The following is a 17701-nucleotide window of genomic DNA, read 5'->3' on the forward strand; positions in this document are numbered from 1 at the left end:
GTTTAATTTTGGTGAAGGTGCTTGTAAGATTTATCTTGATTTACTACAAAATTCACTGGGGTTTTTGTGTTGGCCTCAGTTACTTTATAACTAACGAAAACACATATGGAAAATCTAAAAATCTATAATTGATGCAATTAGGAATGCTGAGCTGCAAACACATTTCTGAGAACTGCATCATGTGGGAATTCAGTTGCTATTTAATTCTAACAGGACTTGCTGTGTTGAATTGAAATAAAGTCGCTACGTTCCTCAATATCGACCATGTTTTTCAAAAAAACAATATTTCAGTGATTCTCTCTTTCAGATTGTTTCTCCAGCGAGGTTATTATTGAAGCTTTGTCTCTGTACAGCATCACTAACAGCCTCCCCCAAAATTCACATCTCTCTCTCTCACTCACACACACACACACACACACACACACACACACAAATAACGTCCCTAAGTAACCCATCCCTCTAATACCAACTGACAAGACAGTCACAATCGTGCCAAACAGCATTTTAAAATGAAGTCATACAGAGTTATTGCTGTAGTCAAATGACCAAGCCAAAATGAAGATGTGTTTTCCTGATATGGGGAGATGGAATGAGGGGGATGCCGGGGCAGAGGCACTCGATTGAGGTGACAAAGAATCCAATTGGCTTTTTTTTTTTCCTCCACACCTCAAAAACAACCAAAGCGGGGCGGGGCGGGGAAGTTGATTGGCTGAGCAGGATGTGTGACTTGAGAATTAATCCTCGGACGCATAGATAAAAATGGACCGGGGAGGAAACAACTGCTCATACTTTGATAACCCTGTCACCTCTATAAATGGGAGACAAGGGAAGAGGAAAGATTTTGAAGAGAAGTGGAAAAGGAGATGAGATGAAGAAAAAAAAGGGAAGAAAATAGTGAAAGAAAGAAGTGTGAATGACATTTCAGCTCTAACGGCCATATAGCGCCTGGCGTCCAGCTGTCAGCGGTGAAGAGGGAGGAGGGAGAAGAAAGGAGTGCATTGTAATCTTAGTCATAGGTCAACCTTCAAGGAAGAATGTTGGAAAGGGCAGCTATTTGAAAAGCACTTTACCTCTGCAACTGCAGGATGGATGAATTCCATAGAGATAGACTACACTCTCTGTTAATGTTTTTCCTTATGGCTGGGTTTGGATACAGGCGTGGGCTAAAAACATCACATTTAGCGTCTCGTTGTGTACAGCACAGATACATAAGCGCACACTCGATTTCACACATACACTCACGCACACCTTGGCACATGTATTCTCTAATTTATTCTGTTTTAATTCCATTTTTGTCATCTGCTCCTCAAAGTAGAAAAGTAGAATAAATTTCCATTCCCTAACCAAATATCAAAAAAAAAAAAAAAAAAATACAAACAAACTACAATACAACCAATAATGACCTCTCTGGCTAATGATCCCTATTTGTTTTGGTTTTCCTGATTCCTCAAAAATAATAAATCTCTAATGAAAATGTTAAAAATACACTGACCTTGCTTTCAACTCTAATTTCAAACTTCAAAGAAAGAACGAAAGGAAAGATAGATCGAAAGATAGAAAGTGAGAGGGAAAAGAGAGAGCAGGAGTAATTAGAGGGGAATGTGTCTGTTTGCACATTAAGTGTGTGTGTGTGTGTGTGTGTGTGTGTGTGTGTGTGTGAGTGTGAGAGAGAGATAGATCTCTGTTCCTTAGTCCATGTGATGAGTTATTCATTATTATTGCAACTACTGCAAAATACTCTAATCCAGATAATGTAATGCACAACAATGCAAACACTGCACATGTGTGTTTTAAGTTATTAACCATTTATCTATATTAATAAAAGATAGCATCTGCTTTGTATACCCTAATTGCTATTGTGCATAATGGCTGTAGAGATTCATTTGTTTAAGGATAAGGCTTTCATGCAGTGTAAAAGCAGCTATGGATGACAAATAATCAAATAGTATTTTTTTCTACTACCTATCTTTTTATAATCACATTGAACTCTGATGCGGTATTCTGCATTTATTATGTATTTTTATCCGTGTGTGTTGTTTACCAAATTATCAGTTGCGTGATGCAAAACAACCAGGCTAATAAATATATAAAAATTATGTCTATATTGGGGCAATACTGCACTTTATTTATGTCCAAGGCCAATATGTTCAGCGCCAACACAGGCAGGAAGCAAAGAAAGATACAAGCAGGGTAGTAGATGGGCAAGTAGCATGTCTGACTGGAGACAGACATACAAATACTATCTGCGTTAAGTTATTTAAGGGTGTTTTCACAACTAACCTGTTTGGGTCGGTTAAAATGAACCATGGCGCATTTTGTCTATTTAGTTTGGGCCAGTGTGAAAGCTGTAAATTGAACCCTGCTAAGGACCAAGAATCCAGGCCGAGACTGCTTGACGAGGGTTACAGTCTGTTTCCAAGTGGCTTCTGGTGTGGTTTGTTTGTGGCGGGAAACATAACTGACCAACTACAGGATTTCTTTCATAGTAGATACAGCAATACTGTACAGGATGCCCTCTTTTTCATCCTGACTCTACCTAGATAATAAGGTTTATTATATCTGCATCCTGTGTCTCATTGTTGGTTTGTTTGTTTGTCAGTAGGATTATGCAAAAAGTATTGAACCAAATTGCACATAACCTGGTGGAGGGATGGGGAATGGGCCAGGGAACACATTCGATTTTGATGCCGATCCGGTCAGAGGGGCATACCCAGGAATTTTTTTTTTTTTTTTGTTTAACTTTCACTAACATTGTGAAATAGGGCAGTTTTTGACACTTTCGCCAGTTTGTCAGGAAATAATGCAGGCCTGTGGATCTGGATGTAAAAAAGTCATATTAATGGTGAGACATATAATTGATAATCTGAATCTGACAGATGTGTAGGATTGTTTAGTGTTTTGAAGAGCTCTGCCAAGGCAAAAGAATATAACGTAAAAACTCCTGTCAGTTACCAGAATTTGATTTTCCCCACATGGGTCCTGATGATGCACAAAATGCACCAAAACTTCCCAATCAATGAGTTACCTGTCAGTCTGTATCACTTGATCTTTACTCCTATTGGTTCATTTGTAAAAAGTCAGTGTGAACATGAAACAGATCAGAACTAAACCAACTTGTCGTCAGCAAATGGAGCAAATAGGAGAGAAAAACTTCACGGACAAAGATGTTCTGCCGAATATCTTTCAGGAAAACGAGATGTTTATTTTGGCACTTTATCGAATACCTTGTACAGTTTAGCAAAAGCCACACAGCACGGGGGAGGGTGAACACTGCCTACACATCATAAAAAAAATAAAATAAAGTCTGTCAACCACAGAGGAGACTGGACTGACACTCATACTACAACAGAAAAATTGCTGGGGACAATTACACCAAACAGACTGCATTTGAAGAGCAGGAAACTTGTCACAGCACTGCTTGTATCTAGAGCCCCATACGTCTGTTCAGGATTTTTTTTTTTTTTAATTACCCTTTGAACAGAAGCAAGGAAGGTAGCAGGTAATACTGGGAGAAACCCCTGCCCACCTGGACTCTGTCAGATTGCTTTTTATTCAAGCTAAACTGTTCATTACAATTCAAGGATTACTGCGCCAAACTCTATTCTCCTCTTTAGGACATATACAGGAAACAATAAACAACAAAACAGCTTTGGGCTTTGGCTGTGAAATTCATTCCTTTACTTTGCCCCATCACAGACTGTTGCTTAAAACAATAAAATATCCCTCTTTATGGACAAAAAACAAGAAGCAGCATCAAAATAAAAGAACATTTTGGAGTTACGGTGAACTATATTTTCTTTACAAGCAGAGCACAGCCAGAGTTACAGTTTTATATAGAAGACATTAAAGTATTGTATAGCCATAAATCAGTTATACTGTAGCTGGTTCTGTGTATACCATTTTACATGTTTTGGATTTTCCCCCTTGCGCTCATTTTTGCTCCCTCCAACATTTAACCCCCGCTGGCTCTCAACATGACATTTGGAGGAGTGATGTGGCAGCAAGTGTAGAAGAGGCGTGCAATTATGCTCAGCTAATTTGAAACCATTAGAAGATAATCAGGAGAAAGCACTCGCAGCTCTTTAGCTTTTAGTGCTTGGAAGCTTTACGGCCAATTACCTGCTTTCTATAAAACAAGGCCAGCCCAAAACCTCCCCTCCAAAGGCCCCAACACAGAACAATATAAGCAGCCTGTTGCCCACCAGGGCGGCTCCTGGGACAGAGGCTGAATAACGTCGCTTTAAACAAGCACCTGCTCTGCCTTAAAACCAATGTTTGTTTGTATTTGTACTTGTGCCTACATGATTATTTCCTTTTTCTGTAATCTCCACCTTAGTAGCTTGGCCATACGAAGCAATCTGTTATTGCAGATCAACAATCAGAGAATTGTGACCATTCAAGGGCTCTCACACAGGCACATTTGCACCCTTACAAATAATGTGGCTTACTGAAAGACTTGAGAGAAGGAAAGGCCAAAGGAAAGGAGAGAAAAGAGCAAAATGTAATCTCTGTGCTACATCTCCAAATGTCTGCAATGTGCTCATGTTGATAAAGAATATCTCTTTAGATTAACACTAAGTCTCGTGGCTGAGCGTCGGTCATACTCTTACTACTGAATCATACACACAGTTGTATGCACATACACGAGTGCCGTCACAAACACACATACTGTTTTCTGTAGCTTAGATGGTACATCTGTAAACTGCATGAGTCATTGTTAATACCCACCACTGATCCCTTCAGTTATTCATGTTGACATTGTTAATCGACGTAATGACAAGATACATTTGCACTGCATGAGCCGTGCGCACACACAAACACACACACACACCCTTTGCCTGTACTATCACGTCACCACATGGAAACTAAACAAGGAGCACCAAGCTTTTTTGATCTGAGACCCCAGGGTGTGTTTTCCGCAGCCACACACACAAACTCACACATGCACGAATTTCTCTCTGGCTGGCACTGCAGAATTGAAAGGAAAGACGATGCATAGGTCTTGGAAGTGGGCTGACTCTGCTGTTACTGCTGCAGGAGAGGAAACTCAAGTGCCCTGCATTGCTACACTGAAAAAAATTTGGAGTGACATTTACTTAAAAAACACAATTTCCACACACAGAAACTCTTTGTAATTTTTACTCAGAAAATCCTCAAGTAAAGTGTACCTACAAGTATTAATCGTTAAATCAAGAATACCCAAGTAGATGTTACTAGCAATTTTCTTTCTTAGATAGAAAATATACTCACTCTTTGCAAGTAAATTTCACTCACACTACCTTTGCATCCAATTACAAAACCCCTATAAAAATGCTTGGTATTTCAGGGTAATTTAACTAGCTTTTCTTTACTTCATTTCAATACATTTTTAAGTAATATTTACATAATATTTAATCTATCTACTACTACTCTACAGTATGGTTGTCAAAAAAAAAAAAAGATACTCAGACACTAATCGATACAAAAAATTAGTATCCGATTAGATACTCATTTGCAACAGTATCGATCCCAAGAGTGCCGTCTTCACCTCCTCCAGTTGACACACAACTTCATATAGCAACACTGCAGACCAGCAGGTACACAACCTTTCCCCTCACTAGCAGCTGAACACGTGAACTCTAGCTGACGTTCACAACACTGAGCTGGTGTCGCCCGCATAAAACTAAATTAACATGGCAAGTGCTGCTGCTGAAGGGCCTCACCAACCTGTTTTAGTTGAAATTGGAAAAATTGCTGTTTGGAATTATTTTGCATTACTGTTTTACCTGGCCGGCGGCACACGTTAACGTTAGCCGTTTAACCATTAGCCGATAGCCGCATTAGCCGTCTGTTAAGTTAGCATTAAGCTAGCGACTATGGCTGATAATAAAATAACTAACGTTAATGTGGGAACTAGGCAGCAAACGTCATCAGCCCGTCTGAAATGTTAACAGTGTAAATTTAACAGCATAACAATTATTTGTGCTGAGAAAAGTTGACCATCAACTAGACAGAAACAATGGCAGCCTACCCTACCAACTCTATTTGATCAGCAATGAAAATATGCTGCCAAGTCACCAGAAGCACAGAAAATAAACAGGGCTGTAGGTGAATACATTTGCATGTCATATATATATATACACATATATATACACACACATATATATATGTATATGTATATGTATATATATATATATACACACAAACCTTACAGTAAGGTTACTGTTGTTTTTTTGCAGTACCCCAGACAACCTAAAAATAGTGTCATTGATTTTATTGTTTGCATTATTCTAATCTTTATTTAAAAAAAAAAAAAAAAGGGTTAGGGTCATTTATTCTCCTTGTGGTATCGAAAATGGTATAAAGTATTGAATAATTTCCTGGGTATCGAGTTTAAAATTCTAGTACCATGACAACCCTACTCTACAGCAGTATTATAATATGGATTTTCTTGCATTTATAACTGGAGCTACTTTTTAGACAATGAGATTGTTTATTGCTTATTATAAGGCTTCTACAAAACATGAAATAACAGATTCTTTTTAAACAACAGCACCTTTATAATTTTTTCTCTAACACTGGTGCAAGAGGTAGTTGCTTACAGTTCACCATATACAGTCTGGATGGCATTTAAACATTTAAAATAAATTGATTAGTGTACATCATAAATCAGTGCTGCCCACAGTACTGCTAAATAGAATTGAACAACTTTCATTAAAAGACTTAGTCTGACTAAAACATTTTCAAATAGTTAAACACAATGAAGTTGGTTGAGAAACTTGCATGGAAATATTTATGCTAGAAGTTTGTTGTGCAAAGACTGGACTTTAGGAGACATCTTCAGGACATCAAGCTCAAGAAAGAGCTTCTGAAAAACTTCACAAATGCCTATTTCAACTTTGGTGGGTAACTAAAGTTCACTGCATGGACAAAGCCAATGAGCAGAAGGTAAGCCCTTGCCACACTACAGTCATCAAAAACCTCTTTTCCCTCGATGATGCTCGACACATGGGCAGTGGTGTGGCCTTTCCTGTGCTGCATTTCCACGACAAAGATTTTTGAGACACGATGAGCAGAGTCCTTTTAGATGGTTTCTTTGCTGACATCCTGTCAAAAACATATGAATCAGTGCTCAGAAGTCACTGTACTACACATATCTTCTTTAAAGTTCCTGCATGTGCAATAGGTGATTTACTGGGTTGAGTGGCCAATTAATACTGTCTACACATTACACAACCAAAGTAAGATACCAATTTTAGTTAATGTCTTAATGTTTGTTAAACTAAATTAAAAAGCTTTTTCCTCCACACAAAGTGGTAAGAGTGACTACTTACCTTTAAATTATTAGTATCCAAAGATTAAAGTTAGACTATTGGGTTGGAAAAAGGACAAGTTCATTATGATGATAATGATTGTAAGAAAACCACAAATTTTCAAAATTTACCTGGTGGTCTTTATTGAGATCCTCTCCAGACTCTCCAAGGAACTGCTGATGACATCTCTCTTCTGCCTTCAACATGTTGCTGTTAGAAATAAGTTAATTTATTGCAAACAATATATACTTGCTTAATACAAATACAGACAGAATGTTAGCCATTAGCAATGGAATCCTGCAACAGTATTTTAACAGGGCGAGTTGAAAAAGGTGTAACTTTAAGGTAAAATCCTGAGGTTTAAACGTAAAATATACAAGATGGTTTGTGAACGCACCAGTCAAAGTCGGCCATCACAGAGAACAAAGGAGTCAATCAGAGAAATAAAATGTTTTTTTGAATGATTGTTTCACTGCGGTTACATTGTAAAGCACAAACAAACCCACCCACACCTCCACACACCGAAGGATTTTGTGTGAACACAGCCAAAGCGACCCTCAGTCTGCTCTACCTGTGTGTAAAACTGAGTTGTAATCTGAGATGTAACCAGTTGCTACGTTTTTGTAGCGTCCCGACCTCACAACCGGCGCGCTGTGTTGGTTATGGGCTACACACCACTGCTGAACAGGCTTAAGCCAAGAAGCCTCCGATTAAAGCAAGACATGAGAAAATAAGAAAACACAGGCAGAGGGGAAGGGTCGCTAAGAGCCGCACATGTGCCAGCATGATAACTAGCTGGCAGGGTAAACTGACCAGCTAATGCTAATGTTAAGTATTCCGTAGCCTACTCAAACATTAACTTTAGCCGACGAGACAACAGGAATGTACAAAGTTAATAAAGCATATAACCTACCCCGTGGCTTCGCATCCATGAATTTTCTCATCAAATGCACGAAAAAACCATCCGCAGTTCAAATCTGTCGTCCTGGGCCTGCTCCTGTTGTTCAGGTGTGTGTCCAAGGGAAGAAAAGCGCAAACGCGTCTCTGACGTCATTTGTTGAGCGCGTACAAGGTTGCCAGGTTCACTCCCATTACCCAGGTAAAATTTACTTTGTTGTTTCAGGTTGTGCCGGTGTCATGATCAAATTTACATACATTTTCCATATTATGGAAATGAGGATACATAATTACAAACAAACAGCAAGTAACAGATTAAATAGAAGGTGACATTTTAAAGTAAAAGCACTTAAATAATAGTTTATTGTAAAAAAAAAAAAAAAAAACTGCAATAATAACAAGGTCAAAAAATCATTTTTTTCAGTGTAGGGCCCCCCCCCCTTTTCTCTCCCCCCCTTTGCTAAGTACTAGTAGCTGTTGCGAAAAATAGAATAGAAGAGGTGAAGGCACATGAGAGAGATAGAGGTGATGACACTGAAGAACACACCACCTCTCCCCCATCCCAAACCTAGCCGTCAGCAGCGGCAGTGCTTTAAAACCCCAAGATGCTTGTGAAACATTCAAAGGAAGTGCCGGATATGAGACAGATGCAATGGCCCGCTGGAGGCGCTGATGGAAGCGAGGGAGGGGAAAAAAGGAGCGTTCTTTTTATGTTTCTGAAGGAGGATTTTTCTCCATTTGTGAACCATCACGTTTCCATCCTTTCCTGATACCTAGACCTCGGTCTACTTGGAGACACCAAGGTGATTAATTAAGGAGATGGTTTTTCAGTCTGTGTTGAGAGGTGTTTTTCCACTAAGGGCCCTGCAAGGGCAGCAACTCCTGGATCACATGAAAATTTAATTGGTGTTTGCATGGAAAGTGAGAAAAAAAAAAGGTGTAAGGTACAAAGGTGAAGTAGCAGTTTTTGCTAGGAAACTCTAGGAGGGTCATAGAAGGGATAATGCGGATTGTGTGTGTTTTTTTCTCAATAAAACCAACTAATGGCAGCTCTTGCCCTTATGAAAAAAATGTCTGTGTTTATACATTCCATATAAGCTGTAATTCTTATCTTGGCCTACCGGAGGTACCTCCGTAAATCCTGTGCCTTCTCAGGAGCAATAGCTTTGTACTTTAAGCTTGGCACCCACAAAGTTTGGAGAGCTTGCCAAAAAGGCAAAGCTGATTTTACATTCCAGCCATCAGATGATTTAGGGGCTTACAATATCATACAGCTCATGGTAATGAGAAAAACAAAGATGGCTAGACAAGCTAAATCCAAGGTTATAGGCTTGGCTGCAATGGCCCCCTTTTCTTCTACAGGTACCATTTCTTCAACTGTTTAATACCATTTCCTAACCTTTGCTCTTCTGCTTTCAAATACCATCCCTCATTATGCCACTTTGTCCAGGCAAGGGTTCTTGGAGATCACAAGCCCTCCTACAACCATATATATCTATGCAGCTCAGTTTAGATGCCTTTTATGCCCCAACACTTCCCTCACCTTCACTTCATCTTCTACATATATATGGGATATCAATTGAGAACTTTGAAGGTGTTTTAAATCTATATGAACTGTAGTAGTTTAATTGAACAAGTGAATATTTCAAGAGCTGATCTTTTCCATTAAGACGAGTTGTCCATGGGTACGTAACAGAAGAAATGATTTTCTTCATGTCAACACACTAGTAAACCTAGACGGTATCTTATTGACTGATGCATATTCAAAGTGAAACTTGTACTTCAAAGCAACAACATATGTACTCATTGCTCCCTCAGACATTAAAAGGGATCTATCAAATTACAGCTTGACTTACTGTGGCATTAAACCTCATTCCCATGATCCTTAGAGGCCCTCAGGGATGATCAGTGGAAGTCAAACCAGAAATCAGCACTATCTGATCAATATTACCTGATTTGCCCCCATTTGCTATAATTCACCAGAGTAAAGTGCACCCCATAAAAGCAAGAGGTTGACTGTGTATATCTGCATGGGTTCATTGATGTTTAGTGCATTGTGTGTGTACACATTAACATTAAAAATTCAGATCGCTCCCTAGACTAGAGGCCTCCAGACTCCTTTGCTTAGCAGCCATTAACTTTTAACCTGAGAGTGGGTCCAAAGGTTCTTCATTTATTTCAGCAGCCTCACTGATGGACTCTCAGCACTCTCATGCTAATGACAAAGGAGCAATGGGATCAAGAGCCAGCTGACACATAACAATATAATCTGTATATGAGGCAATTCACTTACCCAAATGCACAGACAGATACAAAATGTTCAGGTGGTTTGGCTGACACCCTCTGAGACACACAACATTAGGAGCAGCAGATTATCTGATTGTATCAGATGCATATTGAATATATTTCAGTTAGAGTTCAAGGATAAATTATGGAAATGCTTTATTTTCCAGGCTCCATCGTTTCCTGTAAAGTACTGTGTGGTTTTCTTCTTCCTGTAGGTGAAGACAATGTTAGGTCAGCACACTCTAATTTGTTCCAATTAAATAAGTCAACTCTTCATTGTTAGCGTAACCCAGAGAGATTTTCTGCAGGCAAGCCTGAATTTCAACATATATGGAGAATACTTTCCAATAATAAATGAATGTTTACTTGGGTTTAGATGGTTCTCATTTTTTTCAATTATTTTAAAAGCTCTTATGAGGAAATTTCTCTGAAAATCAAACAATTGATTATAAACTTAATAAAACGAGCTAAACTCAAACAAGAATATTGTCTCATCTGTTTCCCTTCTTAGTGGTACCAATTAACAAAGTTAATGCCTGTAAATATAAAGAATTTGTGGGATCAGTAAAATAAATGACTTAGTTACTGAAATAAATTTTACAACTCAATAGATAACTAATATTCTACATCATGTGTCATAGGGTATTCAAGTGATTTAGAGTTCAGCCTCCAGTCTTCTCCCAATCAGATAAATAGGACTTTAGTGGAGTTGAATCCAAGAGTCCGTGTTATGGATGTACCTGCATCTGTCTGTAATGTGATACTGCAATAACCAGCTTACAGAAACTCCTTACTCCTGATCCACACAACACAGTAAGCACTTTAACGGTTTAGTGCCTGTGTGAGCACTATGCTACAGTACAGTCACAACACAGCACCCAACCCGAGCTGTCACAGGGAATTTCATGAGCTGCTTCTTTTCCTTCTTCAGTGAGGCCAAGCTCTGAGAGTAAAGTGATTTGTGGTAAATACCACCAGAGCAAGGTAAAAGGACACAGACCAAAGCAAAAATAGTTTAATCAGAATTGGATCAGGTTTGCACTTGACAGAGAGAGGTATAATCTGATTTGTGGTTTTCTAAGTGTGTGTCTGAACTGAAAAATAAAAAGAAGTATAGTTCTTTGTTCGTCAGATACAGGTTTATTTAACTGAAGGAATAAAAGCATAAGTTAGAGCAGTACTGCTCGTAGCACTTAAATTAATGGTTAATTCAGTTCATCATCAAAAAATGCAAAATTTTCTCTGTTACCAGCTTGTAAAAAGTTACAATTTGCTGATTTCCTGAAGCAATTTAAAGATGTCATATTTCATTTTCTAAATGATTAATTGATTAAAAGAAAAAAACATCACTGGATTAATGAATGAAAATTGCTGCACAGTTTATGAAAATCGAGGAGCAACAGCTGCTATGACAACTGAGAAGGTGTACTGGTATAAAATATCAGTCTTGCTCCAATTTTGCAAACCTGCACCCACAAAGCCGGTACCGACCCATTACCCTCAATTACCTCTAAATCAAATCCTGACCCGACTCATTAATACAAGTCCTGCAACGCAAACTGTACACCACAGTCAGTCACTTTAAAACCAATCTAGATTGTATTTACACAGGGCTGGCATGATGGCTGGTCTGAGGTTAGCTGCTGGTTTGAAGGATGCACTGGCAAAACACTCACTCAGTCACACTCACACTTGTTGATGTAATACAAAGTGACACAAAGATGTCTGATTTTGTGTCCAGATGTGCAGTGACTCCTCACTGCAATCAGCCAGCTGCATTCTGGCATGATGATGAATTGAGAGGTGAAAGGTTGCATTGTAGGATTTCACAATAAGGACATCATGGTGGCTAATTACACTTGATAAAAATTACACAAGTTTTGGTGTTTTGAAAAGCTGTGTCTTGCTGCCCGCCCACATTTAATACATTTTTACCATATTTTTTACCCATTACACATCATTTTTTGTGGGTTCAGTTGTAGGACTTATATTGGATGACAAAAATTGGGAAAAACTATAGCAAAGACAGAGTTTGCACAACTGGCAGAGTGTGTTGTTGGCTTGGAAATGTGAAAACCAAAGTGCTGCTGTTGTGTTCGTGTTGATGGGGTTCCAGATCTGTACACTCTCAACCAGCTTGTTGGTTCTCACTGTGTGAAGAGCCGTGAACAGCTGGTAGAGTGGAGAGCACCTGACACACTCAGCTGGAGACCACCCCACAGTGCTTCATACACACACACACAAACACACGCACGCACCCACGCACACACACACACACACACACACACACACACACACACACACACACACACAGCCTCTGACTGGGCTCGGCTCACAGCTGCTGCTGCTGCTGTTTGGCTGATGGGACGGGTGTGCTCACCATCAAGCTTTCTCTCCTGTTTCTCTGTGGGTGTCACTCTCGCTGCCTTTCAACTTTCTCTTTATGCAGATATTCGTTTTGTGTACATATAGTACATATGAACAACCTCCGACTCTCTGAGGCTCTTTCTCCCTCCCATCCTGCCTTGCATTTCCTGTCTTCTCTTTGTCAGCTGCCATTCTGTCTCCTCGACTCTTGCCTCATCACTGTCACTCTTTCTGTCTCCTCTCCTCTCATTCTTTCTTTCCCAGCTTCTGTTTCTGTGCTTTGCCTTGAGCTGCAGTCTAATGAGCAAGTGGCTGTTGTTGAGAGAGTGTTTTCTAGCTCTGAGGAGAGATAACAAGCCCATATGTTATTTACCACAGTGGCCACTGCAGAAGCCGACCAGTGCCAGCTCTCAAAGACCCTCCAAGGGAAAAATATTTCCTATCAAATCCATAGCTGCGCCATCGAAGTGCTTAGAAGAGGAACATACTTGACAACACTCAGCTACTGTGGCTGTAAAACGCCTATGCATTAGAGAGCACCGTATTGTAATGAAGAGTCATAAATATTTTTCCCTTCATAAGTGATAAGCAATTTTTTTCTCATTAGTGAGATGTATTTTTAGTTTCTCCGAGGGCCTCCATTTTGATTGCAGTGCATGTGTGTGCCTCTGAAGAAAAACTTTAAAACTGAGGGTAACAAAGCAGTTTTTTAAAAAAACTGTTTACATCACTTTATGTAAAGTAACCTTAAATCTAGTCTGATGTCATACTTTTGCTTATTTAATACAAAACACCGGCTTCACACCCCTTCCCACAAAATGTTAAACCAAATTAAGGTGGGCCTGAGAGCTAAACCGACTGCAACTTAAGAAAACACATGCAAATAGACAAAAGACAAAAAAATTCAGAAAATGTCTTCATCAATTTGACAACACCTGTGCTGCAAATACTCACAACACAACCAAATACACAAACGCGCTGCGAGTAGCACAGACTTCCAGGGCTTCCAGGAGACACATGAAAGTGATGAACTCGGCTGGGATTCACTTGTTCAATGCTTTGTGACTTTTGAAGTTAAAAGCATTGAACAGTAAGTGAGTGTGCATGCATTATAGAACATGCATTATATTATATCCATGCAAGTGCCTCCCAGCCAGGTTCATCCATTTTTGTGTCCCCTTTTGTTTTTTGTCTATTTGCATGTTTTTTCTGAAGTTGCAGTTCGCCTTCGTACCAAATACTACCCCAGCATATTTTAAAAGATGCCCTCCATCAAAAAAATACATCCAACAAGACTCACGGCAAGAAGTCTTTAGCACTCTCCTGCCACACAGAAGACTTGGTATGTGAAGCAGTGCATCAGTGCTGGCTAGCTCACCATATGGTCAAACTAAATAACATGCCAGACATCTGGTGAGGCAGTGAGAACTGGCAGAAGGAGCAGCCAAGTGCGATCACTAGAAGAAAAACTGCATATGCACAAATATGTAAGCTTGCAAGAAAAGCACATGACAGATGTCAGCCAATGAATTTTGAGTCTGTTTGAAATATGACATGAACAATGGGTTTAAACTCCTCTGCTGCATATCTTTATCAGTTCAGACTGAACATCAAACAAGACTGAGAGTCTTTGAGAGCAGCTTTAAACTGTGCTGTATGCAGTCTATGGGATGCACTTAGGTGCAGTGGTACGTTGAACAAAATGGTCATTAACAATCCTAACAGCTTTAGCAGGTAGTATTTGCCACGTTCTACATCTTAGTGTGCTAATTAGCGAATAATAGCATGCTGTGTGTTAGCATGCTATCATTTGCTAATTAGCACTAAAACCAATACAGCCAAGGCTAATGGGAATGTCATTAATTATTCATCTTTTTGGTCATGAACCAAATTAGTAGACATATGAGTGACGATGGCGCTAGATGAAAAGCTGAGGAATCAAAACTTTGTTCCTGAGGGGGACACAAACATCAAGGTGGTCCATCCAGTACTTTTGGAGACATATCAGTCAAAACCACAAATCACAAAGTGATATGTCAGTTCTAGCTTGTTGAATTGAAGCGCCCCCTCCATGTTAAGACATTTGTCAGCACCGGTGTCAGTAGGATTTGTCGTGTTGGGATCATGAATGTCTGTACAAAATTTCAAGTCAGTCCATCTGCTAGTTTTTGAGATATTTGAGTCCAGATCAAAGTTGTGGACTGACCAATGGAACCAACAAGCCAACATCGCCATCCCTCAAGCTAGGCTGCTGGCATGGCTAAAAGGAGAATGCATGGATCATGCTCCTATTATAAGAAGAATTGAACTTCTTTTTCTAACTGCTGGCAGTAGAGAGAAGTGGAAGAAAGGTAGGGAAGTAGTTAGAATCCACATGGGTCTGTGCAGTGCTGAGCCTGGTACAACTGAGCCATCAGGAACCCTCTGAAATCAGATATCTCTCAGCGTGTGTCTGAAGTGCGGGCTTGTGCTACTGACACACTGTATGGGCACACAAAACAAAGACAGTTCTTGGTCATGCTGTTTCCTACCCTTCATGGGCCTGAATCAATCCTAATATGTGGACGTCATTAATGGACAACTGCAGTCATGTAATGGTCTCACCAGCTCAAAATTAGTAATTTCTGCTGATATTCTGCATGCTCTTTTCAGTATTGTTGTCATGTCTCTGAATAGCACCTGCAATGTTTGCCTCTGCTCTTATCCAGCCCATGGTGATAAAAGTGGGATCAAGGCCTAGCAGTAGGATTGACCTGAACACCAGCGGGGTCGAGTGGCAGAGAGTTCACACCAAAAAAAAAAAAAAAAAACATGCACACATACACACAACACACACACAGCAGGTTGAGTAATGCAGGTTGAGTAATGTAGGGCACAGACATTTAAGAAAAGGTGACAGCATTCTATTGAGCCACAGCAGGGTAAAATGTTAATAAGCACGCAGTTGCTACGCGTAAGGGTGACATTATTAAAAAGCAGTCACAAGCCCATATATTTACCCATACAGGGCCATACATGCAGTGCTACATTTTGTGACACACCAGACACACACTGACACAACCTCTACACACACCTAACCTCATCTTTTCCCCTCTGAGAAGGCAGGTGAGGTCAGGTTTAACTGTACCACTCAATCTCACTTCCAGAGGCATTCACAAGCACGAGAAGCAGCGTACCAAAGGGCTGTCCATCTATCTGACAGGCCCAGGTCACATAGACGATGGAAAAAGATGGAGCGAAAGGGTACTGGCGGGTTCTATGCAAGTAATGGGTATGCGTGAGGGGAGCGGAGGCGATGGAGAAAGAAATAGCAGTCCTCTATATCAGAGATAAGACCGGGGGAGACGCTGGCCGGAACCGATGGCCACTGGCTCGCCTGGTTAGCGGTGAAATATGGCCCCGATGGCTCACCTGCAGCCCCTGCCAATGCCCCTGCCGTCATGTGTGCTCATGGGATGGCCCCATTTAAATGCATGAGAGCACCTCTCACAGCCAGCATAAAGAAGATTAAAGGAGGGCTGCAGTTCTTTTTCTTTTTTTTATTTATTTTTTATTTTTTTATAGATTCAGTCTAAGCAACATAAGCTCAGCAGCCCACGGAGAAAAAGGGAATGGTAAATTGTTGCTTTCATTAAAACTTCAAGGAGTCAGTTTCATTATGAAGGTTCAAAGGCAATGGAAAATGTGTGTGGCTGCTTTCTCCCACTCTCTCTTTCTCTCTCTCCGTCTCTTAGTCCTCTCTTTCATCCAACTGGGTAGCTACATGGAATAATGGGTAATGTGACGGCGACATGTAATCTCGTCCCTGGAGGGCTGGTGTATACGGATGTGTGTCTTGTTGCTGGTATATATGCCATAATGCTCGTGGCAGACACAATGAGGCATGGTGAGGCTTAATGCTGGTCTTCACACAAGCCAGGGCCTCTGTGGGGTTTACTGAGGGCTTTTCAAGTGCTCGAACCTTGGACTTCGATTTCCACTTAATATCCTGAATGTTTACAGGCTAAACAGAAAAGCACCGTGAGTGTTTTCAGAGATGGATAAATCAACTGCGTAGAAATGCATTTAAAGCTGCACTAATCAATATTTTTATATTAACAATGGATCAAATGACTATGTGTAATGTGAGAGGGGTTGTTCTTGGTGGCAAACCTACAGAGAATTATCACCCGACTCTATAATCCTTCTCACCTCAAACAGAGTATTAAAGTTGAGGCTTCGTTTGATTTTGTTTTAAGACCAACAACTGTTTTGATTCAGTGGCAAGTATTATTTCAGGCTACTGTATGCTAACATATTAGCCCTGAACAACTTATAAAATAATATCACAGTGTTCGGTTAATAGGTTGTTCTACTACCCCAAAGAGACCAAGTCACCTAAACTAACAGTGTAAAGATTAACCAATACATAGTGAAAGAGTCAGAGCCACCAATGTGATCAAATTACTGTTTGAATTTCATCAAATAAAGAAATAAAAATTCTTGAATGTGTATGACCCAGCCCTCTAGCTACTACTACTACATTGCCATAGCAGCCTGCAAACAATCTGGCTAAATCATGATTCAAAATATTTATAATGTTTTCAACTAGATGCCTGCCAGATGTAGATAAATACCCTTCATTAGGACACATCATTGTCTTCACATCACTGCACTGCAAATTATCTGGCACTTGCCAAGATTTAAAATCTTATTTTTAGACATCATAGATAATTTGCCTTGTTTTAAAAGCTATTTACTTATTTTTAGTTTTTCATTTTACAATATAATCTTAAATTGAGGACGAACATGTCTTTTATGTCTATTTTAGTCCAGGTATCTTAAAACGGAGTGAATAACTCTTAAAATAAGCTAAATTA

General features: G+C 39.8%; 1 protein-coding gene and 1 long non-coding RNA gene across 2 annotated transcripts in view; both read right to left on the reverse strand.

Annotated features, from left to right (window-relative positions):
* Positions 1-17701, reverse strand: part of LOC111654255 (limbic system-associated membrane protein-like) — a gene marked incomplete at its 3' end in the record, with an annotated part of 151138 nt that overhangs the window by 3523 nt on the left and 129914 nt on the right. The window lies entirely within an intron of this gene.
* On the reverse strand, positions 6453-8307 carry LOC111654254 (uncharacterized). Its single transcript, XR_002760734.2, has 3 exons — positions 8206-8307; positions 7424-7502; positions 6453-7086 (listed from the first exon to the last, which is right to left on the reverse strand). It is a non-coding gene; the product is annotated as an uncharacterized LOC111654254 (long non-coding RNA).

The sequence above is a fragment of the Seriola lalandi genome, unplaced genomic scaffold, assembly GCF_002814215.2.
Source record: "Seriola lalandi dorsalis isolate HSWRI2012SDOR001 ecotype SW California unplaced genomic scaffold, Sedor1 jcf7180002054266, whole genome shotgun sequence".
Classification (NCBI taxonomy): Eukaryota; Metazoa; Chordata; class Actinopteri; order Carangiformes; family Carangidae; genus Seriola; species Seriola lalandi.